This window comes from Rhipicephalus sanguineus, unplaced genomic scaffold (assembly GCF_013339695.2).
Source record: "Rhipicephalus sanguineus isolate Rsan-2018 unplaced genomic scaffold, BIME_Rsan_1.4 Seq683, whole genome shotgun sequence".
NCBI lineage: Eukaryota > Metazoa > Arthropoda > Arachnida > Ixodida > Ixodidae > Rhipicephalus > Rhipicephalus sanguineus.
In genome coordinates this window covers 103,846-117,887 of record NW_023615761.1, presented here as the reverse complement: position 1 = coordinate 117,887, position 14,042 = coordinate 103,846, and the positions used below count along the sequence as shown (strand labels likewise).

Sequence of the window (14,042 nt, the reverse complement as noted above, 5' to 3'; positions counted from 1 at the left end):
ATGCAGACCTCTTGGCAGTCATCGCTCTTTCTTTTGGCTCACTGAAAAGGCTGCACTGCTTGCATGGGCAGTTTTTATTGATTTTGTGGTTTCTGCTATTGACGCTTCCTAAGGGCCGTTGTTACTTCTCTGAAAAAGCATTTTTGCCTGCTCCAAAAGCTGCTCCAAAGTGCCCCAGCCCTGTAGCATCACTGTAATTATTTTCAGGGGCAGTCAGTGTTTTCAGATATGCCTACTGATATTGTGAGGCAGTTTGTGAAAAGGGTCTCTTGTCTTGCAGCTGTACCCTTATCATCTGCTAATGACATCCAACTATCGGCTGCCCGTTGATGTGGACCGATGTCACCTGGAGGTGAGCATTTCTTTCTCTATAGGCTATCAACCACCAGTGCTGCTAACAGCTCAATAACGTATGCTGTCGGGCTAGTTGGTGCATAGCTGGTTAGAAAATCGTTGGCGCAAAACAAGAACATGGACGAAGAAGTAGCACGGAAAAGCGCACTTTTTTTTTTTTCACTCGCAACTGATTTTTATTAAGCCGATGCTCATCTTCTGAAACCCTCACGCATGCGTACAACACACACAACAAAAAAAAATATATGCACAACGACCTATCACCACAACCTGTCAGATAAGAAGGCAAACTCATTTTCAAAAAGCAACAAGCACTGGATGCTGATGCATTGGTCTCCAAACTGCTTAATGTACATCGCCTCCGCTAGTGCACATGCCACCTTGTCTTTGCTTCTTCGTAAGATACTCTTGCTGTTCAGCAAAGGTTCACACGAGCACTCCTTGCAATGATGCGGCAAATGCGAACCTGTGCCATTCCTCAGTGACAGCACATGCTCCCTTAGGCGATCATTTCTACACCGGCCCGATTGGCCGATGTACACCTTGCCACAACTGAGCGGAATCTTATAGACAATGCCTACTGAACACTTGAAAAAACTTTTTGTGTGGTTCTCGACACACTCAGCACTTGATGTGCCACTCGACCGAGCACAAATGCGTTAAGGCCGAACCATATAGAGCGTTTTTGCCGGCATTTTCCCGGCGTTTCGTACGCCGGCATCCCTCGACGTCGACACTACCAGTGACGGTGGCCGAAACGTCCACCTCTGGACGGTCCAGACATCACGGGTGGCAGCGTCGACGCCGGAAGCAGTTCGATGGACGCAGAACCAATCAGAGTGTGGCTGGCAGCGACTTCTGCTACGTAACGGCGCCGTCGCTGCTGCCAAAATGGCTGCCGCCCGCCTCGGCCGGATCTAATAAGTCGTCGCCGTGCACTGTGTGGCCCTTAAGTTCTCAACTGATGCTTGTATTTGACTTAGCTTGTTCCCTAGAAGCTTCGACAGCAAAGCGCTCGTAATATCTTTGAACTCTTTCCGAAAGCCGTAGTCAAGTTCATCGGTAGGCTTAGCAGGAATGAGTGTATTGGCCGAATACGTGGCCTCAAAGATGTGCGGCAGCTTCAAGCTCAGAGGTCATATATTACGAATTTCTGGTTCTTCTTAATGCCAATAGCTGGCGCTACAAGTCAAATAAACAAAAAAGACTTTTCGGCGGCACTGTGACTCGTTTTTTGCACCACAGAACTGCAAGTGAGACATAAAAGCTATAATCAGGAATATATCTTGTTGGTCCATTGACGAAAACTGTACACTTCTTTACGAGGTGTCAGGTTCATTCCCTTTGGTCACACTGTGCAACGCTGAGTTAACGCTCTTCATATGGTTTGCCGCCCTCTCTGACGGCATTGATGCGACGACGCCGAGGGACGCAACGCCAGAAAACGCCGGCAAAAACGCTGTATATGTTTCGGCCTTTAGAACGTTTAACTGGGCAAGTTGGTGTGATTCCATCTTGAATGAATAAAACGTGCGCAAGAATGAGGACGAACAGAAAAAACAACAGACCACGGCGCTGACTCTTAATTAAAACTTTTTTCGCAACGAACAGAATAAATAGCATTTGGGAAAGGATATCAAACGACCGTCACGTATGCACAAGGCGGCAAAAGTACCAACAACAACAAAAAAACCTTATGTGAGTGATTAGTCATGAACTTGAGGCAAGTTATCTCTGAGATATGACACTTCAGCTTGTGACAAGGCTACCGAAGGTTGGCTGACGCATTTGTGACCTTGTAAAAAGTGTGTGCTGATCCCCGTGCCTATGCAAAATTTCTGTCCTATCAAAACTGAATTACAACCACTTTTGCTACAATAAAGAGCCAAATGAGAACCTGTGCCTTTTTTAACATTTTGCACATGCTCTTGGATCCTAGTGTTTATGCACCGACTAGTTTGCCCTATGTAAACCTTACCGCAGGAACATGGAATTTTATATACAACATTAGTTTGACAATCTACAAATTTTTTCATATGGTTGGCCGCGCACCTTAGCCGTTTGTCACTTTTTCCTCCATTTAAGTTTCTGTGCACGGCTGGACATACCTGTCGCAGCTTGTGGCCAACACTGAAAACAACGTCAACATGGTACCTATTTGCCACATTTTTTTATTCCATGTGATAACCTATGCAAATAAGGAATCACTGCTAAATTCTTTCTTGTGGTAGCGCGATTATCATCAGCTGTTCTGTTCGGACTAGCTTTTACTGTTTTTGCCACTTTTTCACAAGCTCTCGTGATAACCCAAGTGGGGTATCCTGCTGCTTGTAGTCTTGACACCTGTCTTGCAAAGCTTTGTTGCATCATGTGGTAATATGATTTAAACAAAGAAGACTGAATGCATGCAACGATAATACCGCTTTTTACCACTGTGAAAAGTGGCAAAAAACAATGCCTTCTGAGCATGAGGGGATACATCCAAGACACGTGGTTTTCGTCAAGCGTAAGATGATCTAAAAACTGCAGCTTGTCATTAGCAGGAAGCTCGTGGGTAAACTTGAGCCCTTGTCCAAGTACTTTAAAAGTATCTAAAACATCCGTGACACACGCGAGTAGGCCTCGTCTTGCTCCTTATTCAAAAGAACCAAAATCATCGCCGTATCTAAATACGCGTAGGGCCTTATCTTTGGGCAAGGCGGTGTCAAGGTTTGGTAGCAGCCTTTTCTGATCTGAAAAAGGCCACTTAGGAATCTGGTATTTTACGAGAATCAGGATACCGAATTGTTTATCCAATTTTTTTTATCAGACAGAACCTTTCAGGTCCGTCTATGCTCAACACTATGAAAAGGAGGCTGCTTTTATTTGTAGCATACTTGAAGGATCACACCAAATGGATATCCATTCACTCAATCACTTTTAGGCCATTATACAGCCATGTGTGATGACCATTCACGATTCATTTCCCCAGACTAGTTCACTGGTAACCATCAAATGTCACTGCTATTTCACAATGCCAAAATCACCCGTCTGTTTGCTCAAAGCTTTTTTGCATCAATCGGAAGACTTCCAATGTTAATGAAGAACAAATTTTTCCTCAACTGCATATTTCCTGGAAGCCCTCGCAACACCATAGAATGAGCCTAAATTTATAAACCTTAATATTTTTATCTAAAAAGAAGAAATCTCACCGAACAGATTGGATGTTTGCACACACAGTGCAGCTATACTATTTTGTCACTGAAATCCTTCAGACAGAGTAGGTCATTGGCGTTTGACAAAACACTGTGGTTCAGTGCCATAATACAGAAATTCAGCACAGCACTGAGCAAAAGTGCCGCATTTTTTATTTTATTGCTAGCACAAGCAGAAGATTCTGGAGTTGCAAATAGAATTTTCTGACAAAGGGCCCAAACATTTTGTAGCACTATTTGGCTCTTAAGGTGCAAACTTGTAAGCATACTCCAAACACACCAACTGAATTTTATTTCATTATACAGGTCTTTTTACCTGTGTAGGTATTTTCCTAGGTTGTTTGCATTGCACCTGTTTAGGAAGAAATATCTTTTCATTCAAGGGACTATGTCTTAAATAAGTGTTTCAGCTGAATTTACTTAAAGAGCTTTCAGAAACAGTAATCCCTCGTTCTGACGAAGCCAGTGGGACAGCGTAAAAATTCGTTATGAGTTTTTTTTATATTAGCGACCACTCAAGAAAAGCTGAAGCAGTCGAGCTTTAATTGTGCTACAAATGTGAAGAACTCGAAACACAATGTATTGTCACGTTGTCGTGACGTCGACGAAGACACAGTCGGCGTTTGCAGGATGAAACTGTTTATTTGGCCGAACTTGTGGCCGGAGAATGAGAACTAGAACTACAGCAATACACGCTGTACAATGATAGCGGTGAACAGGGCGTCGTCCGTCGATCAACTGACAAGCGGTCAAGCGCGTCGGCTTTTATACAGGCGCTATCGAACTTTCCAGCAATATCGCTGGTGGCGGCATTATCTCTCGACAAAGCTAGAACATTCACAGGCGGCGCGCAATCTTAACGAAACGATCTACTAAAATCGTGAAGCTTCTCGAACACTGCTACGCTGCCGGCGTCGAGCATCGATAACCGTCCTTGCTGGTCAAACTCGAACACATCAAAATAAAAGAAGAAGCGGCGTGGCATTGCCCCCTCTGAAAAAGCATCGTCCCGATGCTTGCAACAGAACATGAAAGGAAAAAAACAAGTGCATACACAAATAAATTACAATAACAAAGGAAAAAGTAGAGTTCCCAGGTTCGCTAACGCGCAAAAACGGCTTAAGGCGCACGACATGGACGACTTCAGGTCGTGCGCGGCGTCGCTGGGAGTTCGTAATGCCGTCCGGGATGACCTCGTATCAAGAGCGCCGAGGCGTCGAAGAACCTTGTATGGCCCGAAATATCGCCGAAGGAGTTTTTCGCTAAGCCCACGTCGGCGTATCGGCGTCCAGACCCAAACACGGTCGCCGGCTGGTATTCCACGAAGCGTCGTCGAAGATTGTAGCAACGGCTGTCGGCGTACTGCTGGGTCTTGATGCGCAGGCGGGCGAGCTGTCGAGCTTCTTCGGCACGTTGTAAGTAGGTGGTCATGTCGACGTTTTCCTCGTCGGTCACGTTTGGTAACATGGCGTCGAGCGTCGTTGCCGGGCTCCGTCCGTAGACCAACTTGTACGGCGTCATCTGCGTCGTTTCTTGCACAGCGGTGTTGTATGCGAAGGTCACGTACGGAAGGATGGCATCCCACGTCTTGTGCTCGACGTCAACGTACATGGCCAGCATGTCGGCATGGTCCTATTTAGCCGCTCGGTCAGGCCATTGGTTTGAGGGTGGTAGGCAGTGGTCCGGCGGTGGCTTGTCGGCTGTACCTCAAGATCGCCTGAGTTAGCTCCGCTATAAACGCCGTACCTCGTCGGTGATGAGGACCTCTGGGGCGCCATGACGCAGAACGATGTCTTCCACAAAGAACTTCGCTACCTCGGCAGCACTGCCTCTAGGTAGGGCCCTTGTTTCGGCGTAGCGGGTCAGGTAGTCGGTAGCTACGACGATCCACTTATTACCGCTAGTCGACGTTGGGAACGGCCCCAGGAGGTCCATCCCGATCTGCTGGAACGGTCGCCGAGGTGGCTCGATCGGTTGAAGGAAGCCCGCTGGTCTTGTTGGCGGTGTCTTGCGTCGCTGACAGTCTCGGCATGTCCTTACGTAGCGAGTGACGTCGGCGGCAAGGCGTGGCCAGTAGTACTTTTCCTGTACTCTTGCCAGCGTTCGGGAAACACCGAGGTGTCCTGCTGTCGGTCGTCGTCCAGGGCCTCGAGGACTTCTGGTCGCAATTCTGGAGGCACCACGAGAAGGTACTTGGCTCGATGTGGCGAGAAGTTCTTCTTTTGGAGAACGCCGTTGCGTAAGAAAAACGACGCCAGTGCTCGCTTGAACACTTTCGGAACGACGGTGTTCTTGCTCTCGAGGTACTCCATAAGGCCTCGAGTTCCAGGTCGGATCGCTGTTGTTCAGCGAAGTCGTCGGCACTTATGGTTCCCAAGAAGTAGTCATCATCCGGGTTGTCTTGCGGCGGCGGGTCCACGGGGGCACGAGACAGGCAGTCGGCGTCAGAGTGTTTCTTCCGGACTTGTAAACGACGTGAATGTCGAATTCTTGCAGTCGTAGGCTCCACCGTGCGAGGCGACCGGAAGGGTCCTTCAAGTTAGCTAGCCAACACAAGGCGTGGTGGTCGCTCACAACTTTGAAGGGCCGGCCGTAGAGGTAGGGGCGAAACTTCGATGTAGCCCAGATGATGGCCAGGCACTCCTTTTCCGTTGTGGAATAGTTGATTTCTGCCTTTGATAGCGACCGCTAGTATAATGATGACCCTCTCCAGCCCGTCAGTCTTCTGCACCAGGACGGCGCCGAGTCCTAGGCTGCTTGCGTCGGTGTGGATTTCCGTATCAGCGTCTTCGTCGAAATGCGCTAGTATTGGAGGCATCTGAAGGCGTCGTTTAAGTTCTTGAAATGCCTCGATTTGCGCCGTTTCCCACTTGAATGGCACGTCGTTCTTCGTCAGGTGCGTTAGTGGCTGGGCTATTGTGAAAATTCCTTGACGAAGCGTCTGTAGTAGGCGCACAAGCCGAGAAAACGGCGTACGGCCTTCTTATCGGTGGGTGGCGGGAAGGCAGCGATGGCAGCGATGGCAGCTGTTTTCCGCGGGTCCGGGCGACACCATTCTTGCTGATCACGTGACCCAAAAACAAGAGCTCCTCGTACGCAAAGCGGCACTTTTCAGGCTTCAGGGTGAGTCCGAGGTCTTGATCGCTTGAAGTACAGCTTCAAGGCGTCGAAGGTGTTCGTCGAAGTTTGAGGAAAACACAACGACGTCGTCCAAGTACACAAGGCACGTCTGCCACTTCAAGCCGGCCAGTACTGTATCCATAACGCGTTGGAAAGTCGCGGGCGCCGAGCAAAGACCAAAGGGCATGACCTTGAACTCGAACAGGCCGTCTGGTGTTATGAAGGCAATCTTTTCTCGGTCTCTCTCATCGACTTCGATTTGCCAGTAGCCGGTCTTGAGGTCCATCGACGAAAAGTACTTGGCGTTGTGGAGTCGATCTAGGGCATCGTCTATTCGTGGGACAGGGTGCACGTCCTTCTTCGTGACCTTGTTCAGGCGACGATAGTCGACGCAAAAACGTAGGGTTCCATCCTTCTTCCTCACTAACACCACAGGTGACGCCCACGGACTCTTGGACGGCTGGATGATGTCTTCGCGTAGCATTTCGTCGACCTGTTTCTTGACGCCTCGCGTTCTCGCGTCGAAACTCGGTACGGGCTCTGACGGATTGGTCGGGCACTTTCTTCTGTTATGATGCGATGTTTCGCGACTGAGGTCTGTCGAATTCTTGACGACGACGAGAAGCAGTCCTTGAATTGTAGGAGCAGGGTTTTTAGCTGGTCTTGCTCGTGCTTCGGGAGGCTCGGGTTGACGTCGAAATCTGGTTGGTTTCGTCGATTCGTCGAAGCAGGTTCGGTAGCATCGAAGAGGGCGAGAGCATTGCTGGATTCCACGAATTCGTGGATGTAGGCGACCGTCGTACCAATGTTGAGGTGCCTATATTCGTGGCTGAAATTTGTCAGCACTACCTTTGCTTTGCCATCACGCAGCTCGGCTATGCCTCTTGCGACGCAAATCTGACAGTTGAGAAGTAGGTGCTGATCGCCCTCGATGACACCTTCAAGGTCTGCGTGTTTTTCGGTGCCGACGGAAATGATGATGCTGGAGAGAGGCGGAATGGTGACGTGCTCTTCTATCACATTCAATACAGGCTTTCCTGGCGTCGTGTGTGGCGGCAGCGCTTTTTCTGAGGTTAGTGTTATTGACTCAGATCTCAGGTCTATTACGGCACCGTGTTCACTTAGGAAGTCCATCCCAAGTATCACGTCCCTGGAACAGTGCTGCAGGATAAGAAAGCTCGCAGGATAGGTTCGGTCACTGATGCTGACTCTTGCTGTGCAGACTCCAGCCGGCGTTATCAAATGACCTCCAGCGGTGCGGATTTCAGGACCTTCCCAAGCAGTCCTAACTTTCTTCAACTTCGCGGCGAATGACCCACTGACGACGGATAGTCGGCCCCAGTGTCGACGAGAGCGGTAACGTTGTGACCGTCGAATAGTACGTCGAGGTTGCTAGTCCGCCGTCTTGCATTGCGTGTACGTCGCGGCGTCGGATCACGGCTACGTCGGTTTGCACCACTGCTTCCGCGTTGCGTCGTCAGGTCTGCTTCCACGGGTCGCAAAGTTTCGTCTTCAGGACGTTGTTCGGCATGCGGCGGGGGCTCGGAACTTCGTCGCGGCGTCGTCGTCGACGGCGGAGGATCTTCAAATTTCGTCGTTCAGCAACCGCACCTCCATCGGTTGCTGCCCTGAGTTTTCCGGATACGGGCTAGGTGACCGGCCTCGCGTTGGGCCAGTGTATGGTCGGCGTTGGGGGAGACGTAACGGCCTGGCGACGGCGAACGGGAAGGTTGTCGGGGCGTCCATTGCGTTCCCGCGAGGTAGTCGGTGATGTCGCGTGGTCTTTCCCCTCGCTGTGGACGCGGCGCGTCGATGGCGAACCCACGCAGTCCCATCTGTCGGTACTGGCAGCGGCGGTAAGTGTGGCCAGCTTCCCCGCAATGGTAGCAGAGTGGGCGGTGGTCGGGGGCGCGCCAAACGTCGGTCTTCCTCGGCGTGTTTAGCTGGCCGGCTGGCGGGCGGTATGACGTCGGCGGCGGCGGTGGTGCCTGGCGGCGGAACTGCTGGGGTGGCGCGGCGTCTTGACGTGGGCGAGGAGGGGGGGCGTTGCGTCGGGCTGCAGCGACATAGCTCACTGCTTGCAGCTGTGGCTGCGCTGACTCGGAGGTGCCCAGAGACTGCTGTATTTCCTCTCGGACGATGTCAGCGATCGAGGCACTTCAGGCTGTGGTAAGGGTAAAAGCTTGCGCAGTTCTTCGCGACGATCGCGTCGATCGTTTCACGCAGGTCGTCGGATCCGACGGCATGACAGCTGGCTGTCTTGAATCGAACGGCGATTATACTGGCGTTGCGCATTGCTCAGCGTCTTCTCTATCGTCGTCGCCTCTGGATGAATTCTTGGACTGTAGGGGGTGTTCGCATCAGCCCAGCAAAGAGCTCTTCTTTCACCCTCGCATGAGCACCTGACTTTCTTGTCCTCAGGCAGGCTGGGCGGCGTGGTGGAACAGTTCGTCCATTTCCTCTACAAAAGATGGCAACACTTTCATTTGGAAGTTGACCCGCGTCTCTAGCAAGGCTGCGGCCCTTTCTTTTCTGACGACGCTTGCAAACGTCTGCAGGAAAGCGCTTCGAAAGGCGTCCCAAGTTCGAGAGGGACTCCGATTCTCGACCAGGTCCTTGCTGCGTCTTCAAGATAAAGTAAACGTCGCAGCTTGTCCTCGGAGTCCCAGTTGTTGAATGTTGAGACCCTTTCGAAAGTCTCGAGCCAGGTGTCCGGGTCTTCGAATGACGACCCGCGTGGAAGGTTGGCGGCTCCTTGGGCTGCCGGAGTAGGATCGGCGCAGGCTGCACGGGGTCGGTCATCGTCGCTGCGGTGGGTGTTGGGACCTGGGGCTGCCTGGTTTTTCGGGAAGGAGCCCGTGCTCTGGCTGCAGTCCCTTCTGCCTGCGGCTTGTTCGACGATCCGGGTTTTTCTTTGCTGTCGTCCTCCTCGCGGCTTGGGCTTGGGTCAGCGCTTCGCGGGGGCGTCCGGATCATGGAAGCAGCAGCACCTCCACAGATGTCACGTGTCGTGACGTCGACGAAGACAGCAGTCGGCGTTTGCAGGATGAAACTGTTTATTTGGCCGAATTGTGGCCGGAGAATGAGAACTAGAACTACAGCAATACACGCTGTACAATGATAGCGGCGAACAGGGTGTCGTCCGTCGATCAACTGACAAGCGGTCAAGCGCGTCGGCTTTATACAGGCGCTATCGAACTTTCCAGCAATATCGCTGGTGGCGGCATTATCTCTCGACAAAGCTAGAGCATTCACGGGCGGCGCGCAATCTTAACGAAACGATCTACTAAATCGTGAAGCTTCTCGAACACTGCTACGCTGCCGGCGTCGAGCGTCGATAAACCGTCCTTGCTGGTCAAATTCGAACACATCAAAATAAAAGAAGAAGCGGGCGTGGCAGTATTCAGTGACGCAAAACTATCCAGGTGTAAAAAAAGCACTCTGAATAACAACACAGCCACATGGCCAATCACACAGCGCACCCCATTGAATGATACGGCGCAAGTCAGCCCGTTGTCTTTTGGCCACTTTTTGGCATCCAAGAAACCACAGTTTTCTAGTGCCGCAAAGCAAAGAAAAATTTTATTTTCGTGTAAGTTCTATCACAGGGGAAACCAGCAATGCGATTACAACCGAGATTAACAGTTAGGACGCGCTGAACCATGGAATTTGACAGCTCCTGTTCGCTGGGAGCGAACAGGAGCAAGAGCTGGGAGCTTGGTACCCGTACTAGGCGGTCATCTCTCCGGTTTGGCGTTTGTGGCCTGTTCTGTGCTGCATGAGACGTCGGCGGCATTAATTTGACGCTGCATGCACAGAAGGGTCGCCGCCGCTTGGTTTGAGCAGGTCAAGCTCTTCGTGCACTTTGAGTAATGTGGCTTAATGTGCATGCATTTGGTTCGCGACCGGAAGAAATTGCGAAAAGTGATACTTCGAGTAAAGCGATTTCAGTATAAGAGGGATTATGTATGTTTAGAATTTTTTACAATATCTAAGGAGCGCAATTTGATGAAAAATGCTCTTGTTACCTTATTAGGAATAAGGTAAAAACACTGTACTGATGGGTGACTTTAATGCCAAGGTAGGCAAGAAACAGGCTGGAGACCAGGCAGTGGTTCTAGAACTGTCAGAGGGGAGTTATTAGTAGAGTCTGCAACAATTTACGGATCTTGAATACCTTTTACCGAAAACAGGAGAACCGGAAATGGAGGAGTCCTAATGGTGAAACTAAGAGTAAAATGGACTTCGTACTATGCGCATAGCATCCTTGCATCATGCAGGATGTACAAGTGCTTGGCAAGATGCGGCGCAGTGGCCATAAGATGGTAAGGTCTCGAATTCACCTAGACTTGAGGAAGGAACGACAGAAACTGGTATGCAAGAAGCCAATTAGGTTGGCGCTGAGAGGGAAAGTACAGGAATTTAGGATCTCACTCCAGAACAGATACTTGGCTCTAACTGAGGAAGCCGACCTTAGCGTTGGTGGAATGATGAATCTGACAAGTTCTGTACACAGTGTACAAGAGATGTCGGAGGTACGGTCATTAGACACGGACACTGACAAGCTCGCCCAGGAGATGAAAAACTCATTAAGAAACGTCAAAGCATGAAAGCCCAAACCCAACAGACAAAAAACACTGGCAGAGCTTTCAAAGTTAACAGGCGTTAAGTAGCAGACATAAAAAGGTATAAAAATAGGGGTGTGCGAATATTCGAAATTTCGGATATTTTTCGAATAGTGTTTGCTATTCGATTCGATTCGCACTAAAATTTTACTATTCGAACTATTCGAACTTCCCAAAAACAAATACAGTCAACGTTTCATTAAAAGTGACCCCTTCAAATTTTTAATATGCTTCACCTCATTACACTCTCGTATTGCGGCAAAGCTGCTTTTCAGGCTCCGTTACGGTCGAATTTTGCCAAGAGACAGTTAACGTCCGATTGGAAGTGGACCCTAAATTTTCAATATGCTTCACCTAATCCACCCAGGTATTGCGGCAAAGCTGCCTTTCAAGCTCCGTTACGGTCGAACTTTGCCAAGAGAGAGAATGTCCGATTGAAAGTGGTCCCTAGATTTTCAGTATGCTTCACCTCATCACACCCAGGTGATTGCGGCAAAGCTGCCTTTCAAGCTTCGTTAGGTTGCAAATGTATTAACTCAAGAAAATGTTGGTTCCAACATGGAGATGAAAGATATGCAGAGGTGGGGGTCAGTTAATGCTGTTTTGGACCTGAAATTTGGGCAGGAAGTCTGAAAAATCGGAAGCCGAAGCTTTTTAGCATCCAAAATTTCAGATGTTCTTATATATCGAGTCTACGAGGCAGATTTGGAACTCCGGACTTGAAGCAAGCACACTCTTGTCTGCCACACATCAGTTCGGTTTCCACAGAAGTTGAAAGAGGAGGAGAGGCTGAGGAAATGGCATCTTTGACTACCACATGCAAAGTGTTGTCGGCAACACTTTGGTTGCACCAAATCATGTACATAAATAGAATTTGGCCGCTACATTGCCTCATTCTTGATAAGACAACTATGAAACACCACCCCACCAGTGCTTCATCAACCTAGCGAAAAGAAACACTTTCATGTTGCTATCTTATAAGAATATGCTTAGGAATACTCTCTAACCTTTTTTTTTCTGCAATTTCGCTTCGAAGTATTCGAAAATATTCGAAAAATATTCGATTCGATTCGCACTCACATTTCAGTATTCGAATTCGCTTCGCACCCAGAATTTGCTATTCGCACAGCTCTAATAAAAAATGTTGCCCGCATCTTCCCACGGGGGGAACTCGAGTAAATGTGTCGCAGAGTGGTGGGGGTATCGCGTGAGTATTGCGTAATTGGGTTTCGCAGAAGCTTCGCGCTGCCCGAGTGATGGATCCGCTGCTCGACGTTCACGAACGGTTGCTGCTTCTCGAGCACGACGTTCAGATCCACAGCCCGTCATTGCCGTTTCGCAGCTGCTTCTCGTTCCCCGAGTGAAGGATCCGCAGCCCGTCGTTGCCGTCTCGCAGCAGCTTCTCGTGCACGAAGTTCCGGTCCGCAGCTCGCTTCAAACGCTTGCGTTCAGCGTCGTATGCTCGTCTCTTCGCAGCCTTGTCTTCTGCGTTGCTTGCTGTTGTTGACGCCGACGACGGTGAGGGGGGGTAACATTGCCTTCAACGAGTGGTAGGACACTGATTGAAGGTACTGTTGCTTCCATCGCATCTACTCGAGTCAAGCAAAGCGTCAAGTAAGTCAAGCGAAAGCCAAGTAAAGACGCCCTTGACTGAATTCCGAACGCGCGCTCCACCGCTTACATACACACCGCCCACGTTCGATCGAGAGGAGGGAGAGGAGAGGCCTGCTGCTGGCACGAGGCAAGCCGAGCATGCGAGGGAGGGAGAGGAGAGGCTTGCTGCCGGCACGAGACCAGCCGAGCATGCGCAGTGGGGGAGTGGACGGCGGCCGACGCCGCAGGTGCGACTAAGAAATGCTCCGCATTTAATATGGAGAGAATTGAACATGCTCTAAGGCCCGTATTCACAAACCAACCTTAACTTAATGCTATAAGGCGCCCTTTCATAAGGAAGGGAAAAGTATAAGGATAAGAAAAGGTCACAGTGTGTTTTGGGAATTCGCCTTATTCGGTTTTAAGGCAGCCTTACAGAAGGTGGCCTTGTCGCCATAAGGAACGAGCATGGGAGTGAGGCTATGAACTTTTGCTGGCTCATTGTTGGTTTATTAGCAAGAAAAATAGCTGCATGCTTCTCAAAACAATAACGAAAATACAGGAACGCATGCCCATGCAAGTTGCGGAAAGAACGAGTCCTGTAGGCCGCACCGTGTGCTCCTTTTCTTTGATAACGCTTAACCGTTGTCATAGCAACCGGCGACTCACGTAGACGTGCCACCGATGCAGCACGCGGAGACAGACGGTCCACGAAGCGCTCATTTCTACGAGGGCACCGACAGATGCGTCAAGTTGGGAGCGATTTTTCTCCGTCCGTCTGCGTGTGTGCATGTCTGGATGTTTGCGTGTGTCATACATATGTCTTGTTATTGAGTGCAGCAGAGCGGCAAAAATTGAATTTTACTGAAGATCCAGTGCTGCTCATCGACTTGAAAGCATCGCATTGTGACAGCGAAAAATTGTGATAGCACGCGGTGTTACTGAAGACGTACAACATGAGAAGGGTGGGAGCAGCTCAAAGCGGCAAGAGCGATATGCGGCTGTGCACCGAGCAGCGGCTACGTGACTGCAAAAAAGAGAGAAAAAAAAATATCCCATCCTGCAGTGAAGCACGTTGGCTTCTGCGTCGTACCCGCACTGATTTTTTCACACGTTTCATAATGCGGGGCAGTATGGCTAAGGTTTACTTGTAAAG

At 49.9% G+C, this 14,042-nt stretch overlaps 1 long non-coding RNA gene across 1 annotated transcript in view; it reads left to right on the top strand.

Moving 5' to 3' along the window:
* The first annotated feature begins 266 nt into the window (after nucleotides 1-266).
* The window catches only part of LOC125756767 (uncharacterized), a 34,049-nt gene continuing 20,273 nt past the window's right edge, over nucleotides 267-14,042 (top strand). The window contains exon 1 of the long non-coding RNA XR_007414730.1: nucleotides 267-352. This is a non-coding gene — a long non-coding RNA (uncharacterized LOC125756767). The remainder of the gene's footprint in view (nucleotides 353-14,042) is intronic.